This window comes from Meles meles, chromosome 14 (genome assembly GCF_922984935.1).
Source record: "Meles meles chromosome 14, mMelMel3.1 paternal haplotype, whole genome shotgun sequence".
Taxonomy (NCBI): domain Eukaryota; kingdom Metazoa; phylum Chordata; class Mammalia; order Carnivora; family Mustelidae; genus Meles; species Meles meles.
In genome coordinates, this window is record NC_060079.1 from 27,755,490 (window position 1) to 27,771,643 (window position 16,154).

The window sequence follows — 16,154 nt, forward strand, 5'->3', positions numbered from 1 at the left end:
TTGGTTTTGTTTTCTAAGGGCCGGACTCATAGTATGGTCCTCATAAGAGCTTGATGATTGAATAGAGATGCTACGAGCATGTGCAGACATACGGACATAGAGATTAACAGACAAAGGAAGGTAGCATGCAACGGATGTCAAGAACAGCTTTGTAGACTGCACTATTGGTGTTACGAGGAGAATGCAAAATAAACTGGTGGTCAAGGAAGGATTCTTGAGCAAGGCCTGCTTTGTGGACATGTGACCCATGCCACACAGGGGGTTCTGCTCAGAAGGGCTCCACGCTTGGCTTACTGTTCTGTTGTCAGCATCTAAAAATTCTGAATCACTTTGAACATAGAGCACCATGTTTTCATTTTGCACTGGGGCCCACAAGTTATGTAGCCAGTCTTGTTCTTGGTTCTCAGAGAATGATTCAGATTTACAGAAATGCAGAGTGGGCAAGCGGGCAGGGAGAGAGAGCGCAGGAATCTGAGAGGCATAAGAGAAATGTCCCACAGTCAACAGACCTGCTCAAGAGCACCAGGGGCTTATGCTGGTAGTAGGAGGCTCGAAAGACGGATGAAGCAGCATTTGAACATTACCATAGAAGTGATGGGCAATCTCAGATGATTAATGAGCAGGAGAATGAGGGGAGGAACGTGTAGCTCGATGAAGAAGAGTATGATGGGGAGGTGTGGGATGTATTAAGGAGAAGTGAGGGGGCGCCTGGGTGGCTCAGTGGGTTAAGTATCCGACTCTTGGTTTCAGCTCAGGTCTTGATCTCAGGGTTGTGAGATGAGCCGTGTGTTGGGCTCTGCACTCAGGCTGGAGTCTGTTTAAGATTCTCTCTCCCTTTGCCTCTGCCCCTTCCCCCCACTCTTGCATGCTCTCTCTCTAAAAAAGAAAGTAGCATGAGGTAGGAAGTGGTGAATCAGGAAGCTGACCCAAAGGGCAGGGGTATGGTGGTAAGGGCTTAAATAAGGTAGAAGAGGCACGGGAAGTACAAAATTGGGAACGACTATCAGGTAAAAAGAGATGCAACTTTGGCCACATGTAAGAAGGAGGAAAAAGTAGGAGTAAATAGGACTCTGGACTGTCCTGCGTCAGTGATGCACTCCTGGCTGAGCTAAGGAAGTAAGGGATGGGGTGCCCAGTGGCTTATTTGTCAGAGGAAGAATGAATTCAGTTTTAGATAATTGGATGCTAGTGGGATTTCAATATAGAATCGCTCATTTTACAACTATGTGTAAATCAGTGTTCAGGGAAAAGAGAGTTTGAAAATGGAAAGGATGGTGACCCGTGTCCAAGTCAAATGTTGCCTAAGGCAAGACATGAACACTACATACAGTCCAGTAGGCCACGGTTTTAGAACCGGCTTGAGATGAGCAGCCCAGTAAAGACTGTGTGGGAATTGGGAAATGAGGTCATCCTTGACTGCTTTTTCTCCTCTATTCAGTCTCTTTCTTCCTCTGCATTTAGTCCGCTCCTTCTGGTCCTTTCCGCTCACCAGGTTATCTAGCATCTCTGGAATCTGCCCACCTCTCTCTGTCCCACCACCACTTGTCCTCACCCTTCACGGAGCTGGAGGCAACGGCCTCTGGAGTGGTGAGATCTTTACCTTCTCCATCCCTGTTCCTTCTCCTTGGAGGTGGGGAGGTTTTCCTAAAACATGGGTCTGATTATGTCATTTTCTGTTAGGACGCTGCTAAGAATTGTGTCCTCCCCAAAAGATATGGAAGTCGGAAACCCCAGTGCTTATGAATGTGGCCTTATTTAGATATTGGGTATTTGTAGATGATGACATTAAGATAAGGTCAGAAGGGTGGGCCTTAACCCCATGTGACTGTCTCCTTATAGAAAGGGGACGTTTGGCATAATGAAGATCTGGGTGATGCCTTTGTAAGAAAGGATTACCAGCAAACCACCAGAAAGTGGGAGAGACATGGGACAGATGTCCCTCACAGCCCTCAGAAGGAACCAACCCCTCTGGCACCTTGATTTCAGACTTTTAGCCCCAGAACCATGAGACGATAAATATCTATTATTGTAAACCACCCAGTGTGTGGTTAGTACTTTGTTACAGCTGCCCTAGGAGACTAGTAGAGGCTTTTAAATAACTCCCCATTCCTTTCCGGGTAAAGATCAAACTCCCTAACACAGCTTCCAAGACCCACCATGATCTGGTCTCTGCTGGTTTCCCCAGCCATGTCTCTTTCTTTGCACCCCGCCCCATCCCTTTGCATTCTTCCCGGCAGAAGTACTCAGACCCTCTCAGGTTCTAGATGGAACTTGCTTTCTCTCACCTGTGGTCTTTAGCACATGCCATTCCCTTGTGGCCAAAGTCCATTTCTGCCTTTTCCTTCCATCTCCTCCCTCCAGTCAGCTGAGTCCTCTTCATTTTATTCAACAAATATTTTTGAAATGTCAGATAGAGTGTTTAGAAGCTAATAAAGCAGGCACAGTGTTGGCCTCATGGGTTTCCCAGTCTAGTAGGAAAGCCCACTATCAAAGGAGGTAAGAGTCGACAGGAGACATGAGCAGAATGTTAGAAGCCATAAAATAGAAGGACTGTGGAAAGTGCTTAAGCTCGTGAAACAGAGCTGGACTGTAGCCTGTAACGAGAGCCGCCGACAAGAGCTGCCGACAAGAAGCAACTCAGACCACACCATGGACCCAGCAAAGCTCTGAGCCCTGAAGCATCACATACTTTTGAAGGTGTCTGTGCGAGAAGGAGCTGGAAAACAGGAGGACTGGTAGACAGTTTATACCAGGAGCAGTGCGACGGTCCTCATCATCCTCCCCGCCCCACCTTGCTATAAAAGAACAAGGATGATTCAAAGAAAAAGAAAGAGCCCTTGGCTATTAAAAAGAAGAAGAAGAAATAAAATGTTCAGTGGAAATTTTGAAGAAAAAGTTGAAATACTTCCCTGACAGTAGAATGGAAAGGCCGAGAAACAGAAAAATAGAAGGAAAGAAAGATAAAATGAAAGGATCAAGGCAGGTAGCCCAACATCCAAATAAATCTAATCCCGAAGAAAGAGAACACAGAAAACAGAGGAAAGGGAGAAAGAGAAAGAGAGAGAGAACTTCCTGAAACAGAAATATTTGAATTTCCACATTAAGCAATCACAGAGTGCCTAGCATACAGTGGCTGAAACATACACACTCTAAGGCATATCATAAAATTTCAGAATGTCAGGCATAAAATTAAAATCTCAAGTATTTCCAGAAAGAAAACAAAAAAAAACATGCCAGGGACCTTAAATCAGGATGATAACCAACACTGGAACAATTCCATCAGAATTTTGAGAGAAAATGATTTTCAGTGTGGCCTTCCAAGAATGAGACTAGACTATACATGTTTTCAGCTATAAAGTGTCTCAAGAAATTTATGTCCCATTCAATCTTAGGAATCTGCTAGAGGATGTACTTAGTAAAGCAAGGAAGTAGATCAAGAAGATAGAAGGTGTGTGGTATAGAAACAGGAGATTCAGCCCAGAGGGAGAGAAGGGGATTCCCAGGATGATGACAGAGGGAAGCTTCTGGAGGGCACCTGGGCAGCAGGAGTAGACAGGAAGACAAACAACACTATAAAACACCTCTCCAAAAAGGAAAAAAAGAGAAACAGATTCATCTCCTGATATTTTAAATTGTATTCGAGCTCTGTCGGAGAGTTTGGTAAAGAATTAGTAATATTAATATCATACTCCGAACCTCACCTTTTTTACAAAAACAAACCTAGGTTTATAGGTCAGCCGGGATGGCTCGGCTTCAGAATGTGGGTCAGCTGGATTCGCCCTGGGCTGTGGGTTGGGTTCGGGTTGACCTCAAGCACCTCCTCATTCCACGTAAACAAAGGTGTGTTTTCTTCACAGTAAATGTCAGATGCGCAGGAGACCAGGTCAGATCATGAAAGCGTATTCAAGATCCCAGTTTGTGTCTTGTCTCATAGCATGCGAATGCTCTGTTCCCAGCAAGTTACATGAAATAAGCCTGGGTGGGTTTACCCTACTTACTCTACCGACCCTAGTGGGAGGTCCTGAAAAGTCTCGCAGCAAAGATGTCCGGGTAGAATTCCACAGCAAAGAGGTAGTAAAGAACTGGAACTATACTGGAAAAAAAAAAAAAAGAAAAAAGAAGGAAACACAAAAATGATACCAAATTGAAAGGGCCATTGTGAGGAATGAATGAAATAATGTAGGTGCAGAGTCTAGTCCAGAGACAGGTATAAATATTAAAAGATGAGTCAACACTTCCGTACCCCTTATTATGTGCCAGGCACTCTACTGTGTTCTCTACATCTCTCCATTTAACTGAACCTTCACAGTGATTGTAAAAAATAGATGCTACTCTTATCCCTGTTTTCTAGAAAAGGAAACTGAGGCCAGTGAAATGAGTGATTTGCCTAAGACTACATGACAGATACAGCTGTAGAGCTGGGGTCCAACGCCGGACAAGCAGCCCATCATCTTTACTCTTTTTTTTTTTTTTTAAGATTTTATTTATTTGACAGAGATCACAAGTAGGCAGAGAGGCAGGCAGAGACCGAGAGAGAGGAAGGGAAGCAGGCTCCCCGCTGACCAGAGAGTCCGACATGGGGCTCGATCCCAGGACCCTGGGATCATGACCCAAGCCGACGGCAGCGGCTCAACCCACTGAGCCACCCAGGCGCCCCATCATCTTTACTCTTAACCACTCATACCACTCTGCTCTCCGTGCGCCTTCCAGACCCCAAGTCTGGATTAGTGCTGTGTGTTCCCACGGGCACTTTGCTTTTCGTCTCATCGTTCTGAGTACCACTTGCCTTTTCCTGTGTCCTTGACTACAGGGGACATTCTAGAGAGGAGGGATTGTGCCCATCTTATTTCCTGTCCTTTCCTACCCATCAGAGATTGGAGGGGGGGGGTTGGTTACAACAGAATGAAGCAGAGGTATTCTTCCTTTTGTACGGATCCCACACTGCACGAAGGGGAAGTGAAGGGAGTGTAAGAGATCAAAGACGCCAGAAAAAGATGCAGTCGTTGATGGAGCAAGGTATTTAGGGAAACAGAAGATACAAGATTAGGATTAAAATGAGGAACTATTGACTTTGAGAAGACACAAGAACACCTCCTCCTTTAAAGGTTCAAAGAGGAGGAAAAGGTGGATCTTGTAAGAGCAGAGGAGGCAGGATGAGGACGCTCGGGCCAGATGACGTGGATCATCTCAGCAAATAAGGGGTGGGAGAGGATGCAGGAGGATGGAGTGGGAGATTGAGGCAACAGGAGAGAGTGTGGAACAAACGTCTAGCTTTGGGGGGTCTGTGATCTCTTTAATATTACAATAAGTAATGTGAGGAACCCAGGAAGAACACACACACACAAGATTAGGCATCTAATTTTAGAGGTCGAGAGAGACACCCCCCACCGTTGGTAATGCTTGCTCTCAGGAACTAATGAAATTGAATAAAAGTACTTCTGAGCAGTAATTTGAAGGCAGGCAGCCTGAATTCTAAGTCCGTATTTTTGTGACTTGTGCTGATGCAGAATTAGGCGCAGAATTAGGGACTGAGGCCCTGGGCTTCTGAGCAGCCCAGGGGTGGGGGGAGTAGGGGAGGGCAGTAGGGGTAGAGGGAAGGCAAAGGACAGGCCAGTGAAGAGGTGGCAGATGGCAGTAGAGGCTTGTGGAGGGTGGAGGGTGGGAGAGGTCCTCTCTGGGTGTCAGCCGTCAGAGGTGTGCGGTCTGTAGAGAACAGAAAAATAATAGTAAAACCAAAAGTCAGTTTTCTGCCTACTAACATGATGCACAAGCAGTTCTCAGCCCCGACAGTGATAAAATCTGGCCCTCTGAACAAGCCTTGATCTGAGACCTAAACAACAGCCAGTATCTGGGGAGACAGATGCCACTGGGAGGCAGATAAAGAGATTCTGACAGAGGGAGTAGTCCAGGATGTGGGTGAGGTGCTGGTGGGTGGCCGAGCTGGAGCCCAAGCGGGGTTGGTGCTCGAGGAGAAGACACCTCCTTCAGCCAGGTGATAAAGTGACACGGTTCCGTGGCTTTCATCTTCTAGAAGCTAGATGTTGTCTGGAATCCTGAATCCTTCTTCTGGCGGCTCGTCATCACCCCACGTGTTTCACCTCCTTCCTGTGTCAGCTCTGCTCACAACCGCACCTGCCTCAGTGTTCCACGGCCCTTTCCACCTCTTTCCCTACCAGGGGGCACTCATTTATGTACACGGTTTTCTTCCCTACTAGACTGTGTGCTCCTGAGAGCAGTGACTGTTCCGTACTCATCTCTGAATCACCAGTGCCTGCAAATAGACCCCTGATGCTCGTTGAACGGAGGCACAGATAGATCTTGTGCTTCCTCACAAATTCCTCACATCTCCGATGACCAGACACCAGTAGATACGGGATGGGGCTGCTCTCCTTCTCCCAGGTAAATGCAATGGGTCTCTGTTCCCCTTTATGACATGTTACTCCTGGGTCTTCATCCCCTTCATCATCATTCCAACCTGGGACGTAGAACCCAACTGGAGGGCTCCATATTTCACATGTTTTCATCCTTAAACCATCTGGAGAGTCTGACCGCAGGGCCCAGAATGGGGATTGCTCCCACCAGAGCAGGAACCACTCGCATTTGACCACTTTGTAGCGTGACCGGTACCGTCATAATGATGCACGGGTGTTTCTTTGGTGTCCCCAAAGAATTGAGGTGCTTCTGGAAACACCGCTGCATTCTGTTAGTTGGGAGTAATTGTGCAATGGAGAAAACAGGGTCTAGTTTACCCTCTCAGTCTTCCTTGGGAGCCACCAGAGGGCTGATAGTTCTCTGGAGGCGAACCACTTCCAGAATGGACCAAATCTTCACCGTCTCTTCCATTACACTGTCCACCCATCTTCATCAAGATGGTCTCCATGTGGTTCTGACCAAGAAGCTGCCACACCATGAGCTAATGATGTAGATAAATCAGAAATATCTTGGCTTAACATTTGAGGTCAGAAGCAGGAACTTTCTAGAGGAGAAATCAAAGAAGCAAAAGAAGTATAAGAGCAGCTCCCCAACCAGAGTAGCCATTGGTGGGGGTTCCAGGTCCCCTGTAGCTACAGAAGCCTATAGAATGATCAAGCACAATCAAATTATCATCGGATTAAAACACAGCCATAATCCTCATTCCTCTGTAGCTGACCACTGGAGCCGCACAGCCTTTGGGGGCGATCTGGAGATTATGCTTAATGTATAGTTAATGTGATTTGGGCACTAACAACCTTCAGAGCCTCTGTGAGGCCACGGGCACTTGAGCACTTGACTTTTGAAAATGGGAATTCACCCTCAAGACCAGCATCCAGGGTTTAGACATAGAGTAGAGGTGTTTTGTTTTTTTTTCTCTTGCTCATTTTATAAAATGTGCATTCAAAAAATAAATCTGGTCTGTATGAAGGAAGCTAGCTATGCATTTAACTAGCAGATGCCTGTGTGACCCGCCGGTGCTCTTTATAGAAAACGTCTAAATAATTGAAATCTTTAATTGGGTTAAAGAGATCCCTACCACATAGATGTTCTATAAATAAAAGAATGAGTAAATAATATCGTGGCCTTTCTTCCCTTCCCCTTAAAGAGACCATTTTGTTTTGTTTGCTCCAATAAGATCATTGTTCAGGGACACTCAAGTGAGGTTAGGTTTCGGCTGGGGCGGGGCTTTCCCAAGGAAATCCCTTGTAGTTTGCTTCAGGTGTACCTGCCGCCTTTCCCCCTGGCAACCCCATGAAAAACCAATCATTTTTTTGTCTTTGCTGTTAGTAGCCAGGCACCTGGGCTTTGCGTTCGCAGCCCAGGTCAGAGCAAGAAGTAAAGGCAGCAGGCTGACCTTGCCTCGTTATCTGAAATCAGACAGGTTTAAGTAGCCCAGGGAGCCTAAGCAACAGCTAGAGAAGAAAGGGGAGAGAGAAACGCTTTATAGAGGAAGTGGTAAGAAAGTTCTGAATTTCAGCGTGACCTGTTCTGTCAGGTGATTCCTGTGGGGGAGGAGACATGAAAGGGAAAAAAAAAAGTTAGGTAAAATGTCCTTATAAAGACAAAATCTATTTCTTTTCCCGGCTGATGATTTGTCCTTCTAGTCACTTCCTGCCTTGTGACCGCACACCCGGGTTTGACAAAGTTGTTCTGCAGATCAGAAAGAAGGGGGTTTCTGGTCACACGCCAGTACCATTGAGGACAGTTTTTCTACAAGGTAAATTTTCTTCATGTCTTTTGTCATTTCTAAGTGCTTACGATGTTTTGCTCATTGGGTGGCTCTGTTTCTGTGGATTGTGGGTTCTGCCTTCAGGGGACAGAGGTCCGGGCACCTGTCACCCGAGCCCTATGCGAGCCTTGCCATGGTTTAACTGTCCCACCAAGCTACAGTCCAGAGGGGGGGCCCTCAGTTCTCTGGGGTGGCTTCTTCTCGCTTACCCATAGCGATCACCCCCCAAAACAATGACTCTTTTTTCCCCCCCCTTTTAAACCAAACCATGTTCTGATTTATTTCTCTTGGTCCTTTCAGGGAGGCTATTTACTGTGATTTTATCTGCCTTAAAATGTTTTCAGGAAAGTACATATTGATCATTTAGATTGTGCTGCTCATTGGCCTAGTGGGAATAGTTTAATTTTAGCTCCTGTGGTTCTGTTTTTCTAAAAAGTTTCTTTGCAGTACTGGAGTGATATATTCACATCTTGAGTCACACGTTACTGAGTGTGTTACTGGGTATTTGAGTGATTTTGGTGCCAACGGTTTTTCATGGGTGTGTTTAATAACCACAAGGCATCTGAGGGCCTCTCCTTCATTTATTTTATAAAAATAAAAGCAATTTGCTTGCTTAATTGTACTGTTTTTACAGAATTGGCTGAACTATTGGGTAGGCTTATGACCAAACAAATGACTGATAAAAAAACAGAAATCCTGACAGAGCTGATAATCACTCCAGAAGCTCTGTTGAATAGGCTTTGGGTCTTGTAGCATCAACCTTCATTTAATTATCCTTATCCAACAGTATTAAGAACCATAGACAGAGGATAAACATAAAAAGCCATTTGGGCTGGAAATGGATTAATTTAGCAGGATGCTTATCAAAACCCTTTTTTTTTTTTTCAATAGAGCAACTTGTGTTCTAAAGTTATTTCCTCAGGACAACTTAAAAAAAAAACCATCTCAGTTGACAATGGTGGTTTATTCACCATGTCTTCATTTTAAACTTACATAAATTGATCATAAACTGGTTCTTATTAAATAAACATTTTCAAAGAACATCTGCACAGGCAGAATTGAATGGAATTAGTTGTGTGCCCATAAATGTGAATTTCTGAAAGTTGCAAAATGTGGCTATCCATATTGTTTTACACATCTTTCCTGAATGGTTTCACACTAGCAAGCATGTGGAAATGGGGGAGGAGGACCTGCATCCCAGAAAACAACAAATTAAAAAAAAAAATGCTCTGTCTTATTTCCAGTAAAACTATTAGTGAGAACAAAATAAATTAGAATGTGAAGGTGTATCAGTATTTTCCTTACTTTGTGAGGAAGTAAAACAGAATGTGATAAGTTAATTCAAAATAGAAAAAAAAAGTCTCTTGATTTAAATCAAGTTTAGACTGTTAAAGTGTCAACCAGATATATTATAAAATACCCATTTCTCTTCATTCCAGCTCACCCCTAGTAACTTCAGGGAAAAATCTTCTGGGTCTTGTCCTTTGAACAAGCACTGCTATGGTGGGACCTTTCATTCGCTATCTCAGGGATGATTTCATTGTCACATTTTAAATTTTGTCTCTTTTAGTTTATAATGGGGAGTATACCTTGAAACAATCAGTAATTTGGCAAACAATTTCAGTATTTAAATCTTATTTCTAATTCTTTTTCCTACCCCTTTGAAGAAGGGGAGGAGGCCAGCAAGTGAAGTCTCGTTCAAATATTACCTACTTAGAGAAGGCAAGTAATAATAATATTATAATATTTATATGTCCTTACCATGTGAAGCCCCTCTTTATGCATCATCTCATGTAATTCTCTCAACTGCTCTTAGACCTGAGGAGTGGACTCAGCGTGGAAGAAACTGGCCAGAGGTCACCGGGCATTTGGAGGGTTGAGGGATGGTAGATAGCCAGGACTCTCGGCTCCATATTTCTTCTCTATAAGCAGCGGACTGTTCTAGATCCCCTCTTCCACACCAGCATATTTTTCCCAGATGTAGATCATCATAGACTTTTATTTCAAAAGCTGACTGGAGAGATCTTGGTGCTCACAATTTTAAGGGAGGGAGGAGGAGAGAGGAGAGAGAGAAAGAAAGAAAGAAAGAGAAGAGGAAAAAAATTTGCAATAAACCCAGAAACATTTTTATTTTTATAAGTAAGAGTTATCGTTGTGGGTTTCATGTAATAATAGAATAAAGAAGCATTCTCTTTTAATTTATAATTTTACTAAAGAATTGTGTGCCTTCACCAACGTGCCTCAACCACTTCCCCAACCTTATTTCTTGTCACTTCCTTCTGCTCTGGCTCTCCCCCATCCTCTCTTGGCCACGTTCTGGGTACATAAGACCACAAGCCGCCAGAAAGTTCCAAGCTCTTTCACTTTTTTTTGCTCCAACTGTTGCTCCAATTGCTTTCTTTTATTTGTAAAACTCACGGTCAGTTTTCCAGGCTCACTTCAAGAAGCATGTCCTTTTTGAGGTCTTCCCTACTGGACACTTCCCCCGTCTCCCTTGGCCCCACTAATGGTTTCTCTTGTGTGTGCCTGCTTAGGGCTTTGATCTTAGAATAAGTGTAGCAGTAATCATACTGTGTTTGCTGACAGCCTGAGCTCCTTCTCTCGCTCTCCTAGCTCATGGGAAGTGCCTAGTGGCACTGACTGAATTGAAAATCTGTCACAAGTATTTTCTGTCCCCTTCTTAGATATGCACAGAAGTCTTTTCTCTGGCTTCACCTCTTAACTTAATATTTACTGAGACCCCCAGTGACTGCTGTGAAAAAGCTATAGTAATCATACAATATTTCATATTCTACCATGCTTCCTCTTTGCCAAAACACTATTATTTATTTTAGCCTCAAAGCACTAAATATCGAGTTCAGGGTATTTAAGAAATTGTCTAATGACCACAACAAACAGACAAAATTATGATTTCATTCTTTGAGCTAAAACTTAACTACTCTTAGCAAAACTATTGCACCGACAGTGGGCTTCTTTGATGACCGGAAACCCATTAACTTTTGCTTAATTGCTTTGGATTATTCTAGAAAGTTCTCAAGTCAACTTCTTGTTATTTACAAACTAAAGACCTTTTATGTATACAGGAGAAAAGGCAAACACATTTTTTATATTAGTTAAGGTGAAATAAAATTAAGAACCTCGCTCATGAGATTATATTTATTAAGGGTCACAATTTATAAAGTAAGATTGTGAAAGTACTGGATTTTATGACTAATAGATTTTATAACAGAGTGACATTATTTATATTAGTCTCATGGTCTCTTTAGGGTTTTTTGTCAGCTGGTTTCCCAACCTCAGAAATCATCAGCTGAAGTAAGGCTATACATCTTCCCATCGAACCCTGCAGGCATAAAAATTAGAATTAGAGCCCCATCAAAATATAAAACTAACCATTGTCAACTGATTCCAAGAGTTTCAAGTTTCCCTATTTTGCCATGTGGCAATGTACTTCAATCAAAAAAGTGTTCATGTTTTGGGCCACCTGGGTTGCTCAGTGTGTTAAGCATACAACTCTTGATTTCAGCTGAGGTTGTGATCTCAAGGTCATGGGTTTGAGCCCCATCAGGCTCCCTGCTCACTGGAAAGTCTACTTGGGATTCTCTCTCTCCCTCTCCCCGCCGCACTCACTCACTCTTTAAAGTAAATAACTAAATGTTTTAAAAAAGTTTAAAGCTTTAAGTTACCAAAAAAAAAAAAAAAAACCACGTTTCACACCGTATCCATTTTGAAGTTCTGAGAAGTTGCCACCACATTCTAGGGGCGTCTCCCTCAAGCTGCCCAGATGGCATCTCCCTTGGCTTTCCTCGGTTCCCTCCTGAATCAACTTCCTTAAACTATCAGACTGTCCCCATTGTTTTGGTCTGCCAGGTTTGGTGATTACAGCAGTCTTCCCTGTAATTTCATCATCTCTCCATTTTGTAAGACACAGCAAGCAGCAGGGGTGGGGGGGACGAGAAGAATTTCAATTTCTCACCCTAATAATAATAGCTGACACTTACCTATTGCTCACTTCGGACTGAGTATTTTCCTAAGTGTTTTTAACCATATTGATGCATTTAGTCATCGCTACAATCTTGTGAGGTGGTTAGGGTGTTATCTTCATATCTGAAGACAAGTTAATGCATTCAAATATTTTATTACTTTAATTTTCCATAGCTGAATCAGTTCTGTATAACTGCTAGCTTCCAAGAGAAGTAATATTCTGGAATAAACAGACAGTGACCATGGGGCTTATTTGTACCTAAGCTCTTGAGTTGAACTCAAATAATCATAATCTATCCCAGATAAGTGCATTTATATTATAATTGCGTTTCTCAAACAGACTTCTTCTTCATCCATCATCATCATCAGTATTTACCCCGCACCTCTGTGCACTTGACTAAGTATTTAGTTTTTACCAATTTATAGATCTCTGCATGGGTCACAAAACATGACTTCTACCTCAAAACCTTTGAAAAGTTCCCCATCTTAGAAAGTTGAAATAATACTTTCAGTCAAATGGTCTTCACATTTTCTGATTGTTGTGACCGATAGACACAAATAAATAATTTAATATTTATGCTGAAGCACATATACCCATATTTATACAGTATTGGCAGAATACAGGCATCCTACAAACTGTGAAAGAATGAAAGAGTGCTTTAATTGTGGGTTGAACATAGAGGGGGAAATGTGACCCACTTTTAAAGTTAAAATAAGTTTTGGTGAACTTCAGAGCCACACCTATGCGTCAGGCCCATTTGTAACTTAAAAGGAGGCTTGTTTCTCAAATATGGTCATTCGTTTTTGTCTGGGGAGCGTGGGGGAATGTTAAAGTGAGCAACTAGCAAAGCCACAGTCCTGTGGTTGCAGTCGTGATTCTTGTTTTAGTCCAGCACCAATTGTATGAGAGATGGACATTCTGTCTTCTCCCTCTCTCTCTCTCTCTCTCTTTCGGTCACACACACATATATACACACCTTCATGAGTGGCTGAGCTAAAATGGAAAAGAGATTATGTTCTCCACAGGCAGAAAAGCTAAGACACCAAATTCTACAGGCCAATGAATTATGCATGTGAATTGCAATCTCCTGGATAATTTGTTTTCCTTTTTTTCTCTGGCTGTACTTTCAAGAGGGAAGTGAATTAATGGAATAATTACTTTGCGTTTAAACAACAGCCTGCATTTTGATCCCCCAGTCGGGTCGTCAGCACCCAGATTTATGCAAGCTATGTATCCAAATATATGAAGTTAAGAGGCGCACAGATGTATTTGTATAAAATTTGCATCTTCCTTTTGCCATGTCTTAGGCAAAATTTAGAAGTCAGCTCGCGTCTTTGGTAACCTCTGGTGTAGCATTTGAAAATGTGGGTCCTCTACACCTCCTTGACTTCATCAGCTCAGGTTGTCTTCACCCCAGGGGCCCCTGAGGAGGAATCCAGGTGATGTGTGCACGTGAAAGTACGAACACGGTGAGCAGCATCTACGGTGCTGGCTGTACCGCGCACCCCTTCTTCATAGCAAAACGGGAAACAGACTTTCTCTGTTGTTTCCACTGCTTTAGAAACATTAAAACAATGTACCTTTGGAAAGATAGAACCCTGTGGTCACCTTGGAGACATTTTTCAGATTTTCCCCTTCCCTCATTGTCCTTCAGATTAAGATTTTTTTTTTTTTCATCAAAATATCCTTGACTCTTTGTTTCTTGCCAGTGACCACAGAGAAAGGCAATTACAATACTTCATCTGTTTGGTGATCAGATAGACTGTATATATTGTATATATATATAAACACAATATGTATATATTGTGTTTAACATTGTATCTAATGTGAGTTTTTTAAACTTTGAGAGTAGGACTGTCCTTTCTATGCATGAAACATGGTTATTGGTATACCGAGGGAGAGTACATTTGGATTCGCTTTCTAGCCTTGTACTAAGTGTGGAGCCTGAGCAAGTCTCCATTTCTTCATCTGTAAAATGGGAGAAAGTACTGTTTCCTTGGTCTGTTCTTGGGTTCATTTTCCTCTTCCTCTTCCCCCACCATCAGCCACTGTGCACGCTTCACTCTACTACACACCTCACTACGGACTGACCAGGCCCTTGTTATTTGGTAGGTGCCGTGCTAAACCCTTGACATACATTGACTCTTCCATTTTTCACACCAAAGCCAGATAAGGTCAATGTGGTCCTATTCTTAGATGACCAAACTGAGGTTTGGGGAAGGTTACATCCGAGGTCCCAGAGCCAGTACGTGCCAGAGCCAAGATTTACACCCTGCCTCTTTCCCATTTTGTAGTCACAGTTTCTTAAAGGTGTTTTAAAATTTTGACAAATGAAATGTTATCACAAATCCCATTGTCAGTTGGTATTGGTAAATATTTGCCAACCCACCCGTGGCTTCCAACAGAGTGAAGATAAGTGTAGCCCATCAAATTAATACAAATTTCCTGCCTTTGTGTATCTGTTAGTCCTCATTTTGTTTTTTATGAGAACAAGCTTATTGTTAGAGATTCTAGAACTACCCCATGGAGCCTATAGAAAATGAGGTCACATTATTAAGAATTAAGTCATTGCTAATATACAAATGTGGGCTGTACATTGTCTTGGTAGTTTTCCAGCTCCAACAGTAATAGAGGAAATGCCTGGAGAACCAGGGAGCAGATAGAAGTAGGGTCCTGGATGACGGAATCAGTCGCCGGGCACAGGTACAGCCCTAAGACCGAGGAGACATGGGCCAATGGTCCATAGTCTCATTTCTTTTTGTGACTCATGGTGGATGTGGTCAGGCTTTTAAAGTTGCTATACATTTCCCTCCTCTGGCCACACTTCCTCAACGGTTAGTAGGTACTCTCCATCATCAGTATTTCGGGCGAGGCTACCCCAGAGCCCCTTGACAAGTCAACCTGAGATCAGCCAGTACCAGTGACATCAGCTTCTCGTCTGTGGCATCCATCACTCCTGCAAAGCCTTTTGAAACTGTCTTCAAAGACTCTGGATGAGAAATGTAGTAAAAGAGCCCAAACAAGCCAAGCTAAGGACAGTTGAAGATAGAACATAGATGTAAAATCTAGATTTATACACACACACACACACACACACAGCATACATACAGTGAAGTGTGGATTTTAGGTGGTGACTCTAACATAATATTTTATACAATTTATAGTAGAAGTTGAGTTTGTTCCCCACGATAATTTTATGAAAGTTCTTTTTTTAAATTTTTCCCTTCATTTCTTGACTCCTTCCTTCCTTCCTTCAGCAAGCACTGTTGTATACAATTTAAACCCTTTGTTTCATTGAATTCTAATGCAGCCCTATGGAGTGAGCCCTGTAAATTGTATTACTGATGTCCCTTTTTACATATAAACATATGAAGAAACCGAGGCTCAGAAAACTTAAGGAACATGTACAGAAACACATAGCAAGAAGCAGTTGCATAGAAACTCATCATTTTTTCACCACACCATGCTGCTTCCTATTTATTATAGATACACAAGTATATATATAATTTCCCAAAGGAAGGCAAGATCACTAGCATTTGTTCTTTCTTTTCTTTCTTTCTTCCTTCCTTTCTTCCTTTCCTTCTTTCTTTCTAATTACGCTATATTAGTCACCATACAGTGCATCATTAATTTTTGATGTAGTGTTCCATGATTCATTGCTTGCGTATAACACCCAGTGCTCCATGCCATATGTGCCTTCCTTAATACCCATCCATGGGCTAACCCATTCCCCCATCTGATCATTAGCATTTGGATGAGGTTTAGGGGATGCCTGACATGCCCTTTTGCTGGCTTGGACAGGGTAGCAATGGGAGAAGCTGTAAACTACGGAGCCCAGGCCATTCTTTTTTTTTTTTTTTAAAGATTTTATTTATTTGACAGACAGAGATCACAAGTAGGCAGAGGGTCAGGCAGAGAGAGAGAAGGAAGCAGGCTCCCCACTGAGCAGAGAGCCTGATGCGGGGCTCG

At 42.9% G+C, this 16,154-nt stretch overlaps 1 protein-coding gene across 6 annotated transcripts in view; it reads left to right on the plus strand.

Annotated features, from left to right (window-relative positions):
• The window catches only part of LCP1 (lymphocyte cytosolic protein 1), an 81,507-nt gene that overhangs the window by 20,614 nt on the left and 44,739 nt on the right, over nucleotides 1-16,154 (plus strand). For 2 of the 6 annotated variants that reach the window (XM_045977992.1, XM_045977993.1), the window contains exons 3-4: nucleotides 6,216-6,399; nucleotides 8,079-8,191. The exons of 3 other annotated variants lie outside the window; for them this stretch is intronic. The gene's annotated coding sequence lies outside the window, so the exon portion shown is untranslated. Of the gene's footprint in view, nucleotides 1-6,215; nucleotides 6,400-8,066; nucleotides 8,192-16,154 lie in introns of those variants that run through there. One more of the 6 variants, XM_045977990.1, reaches the window with a different exon arrangement.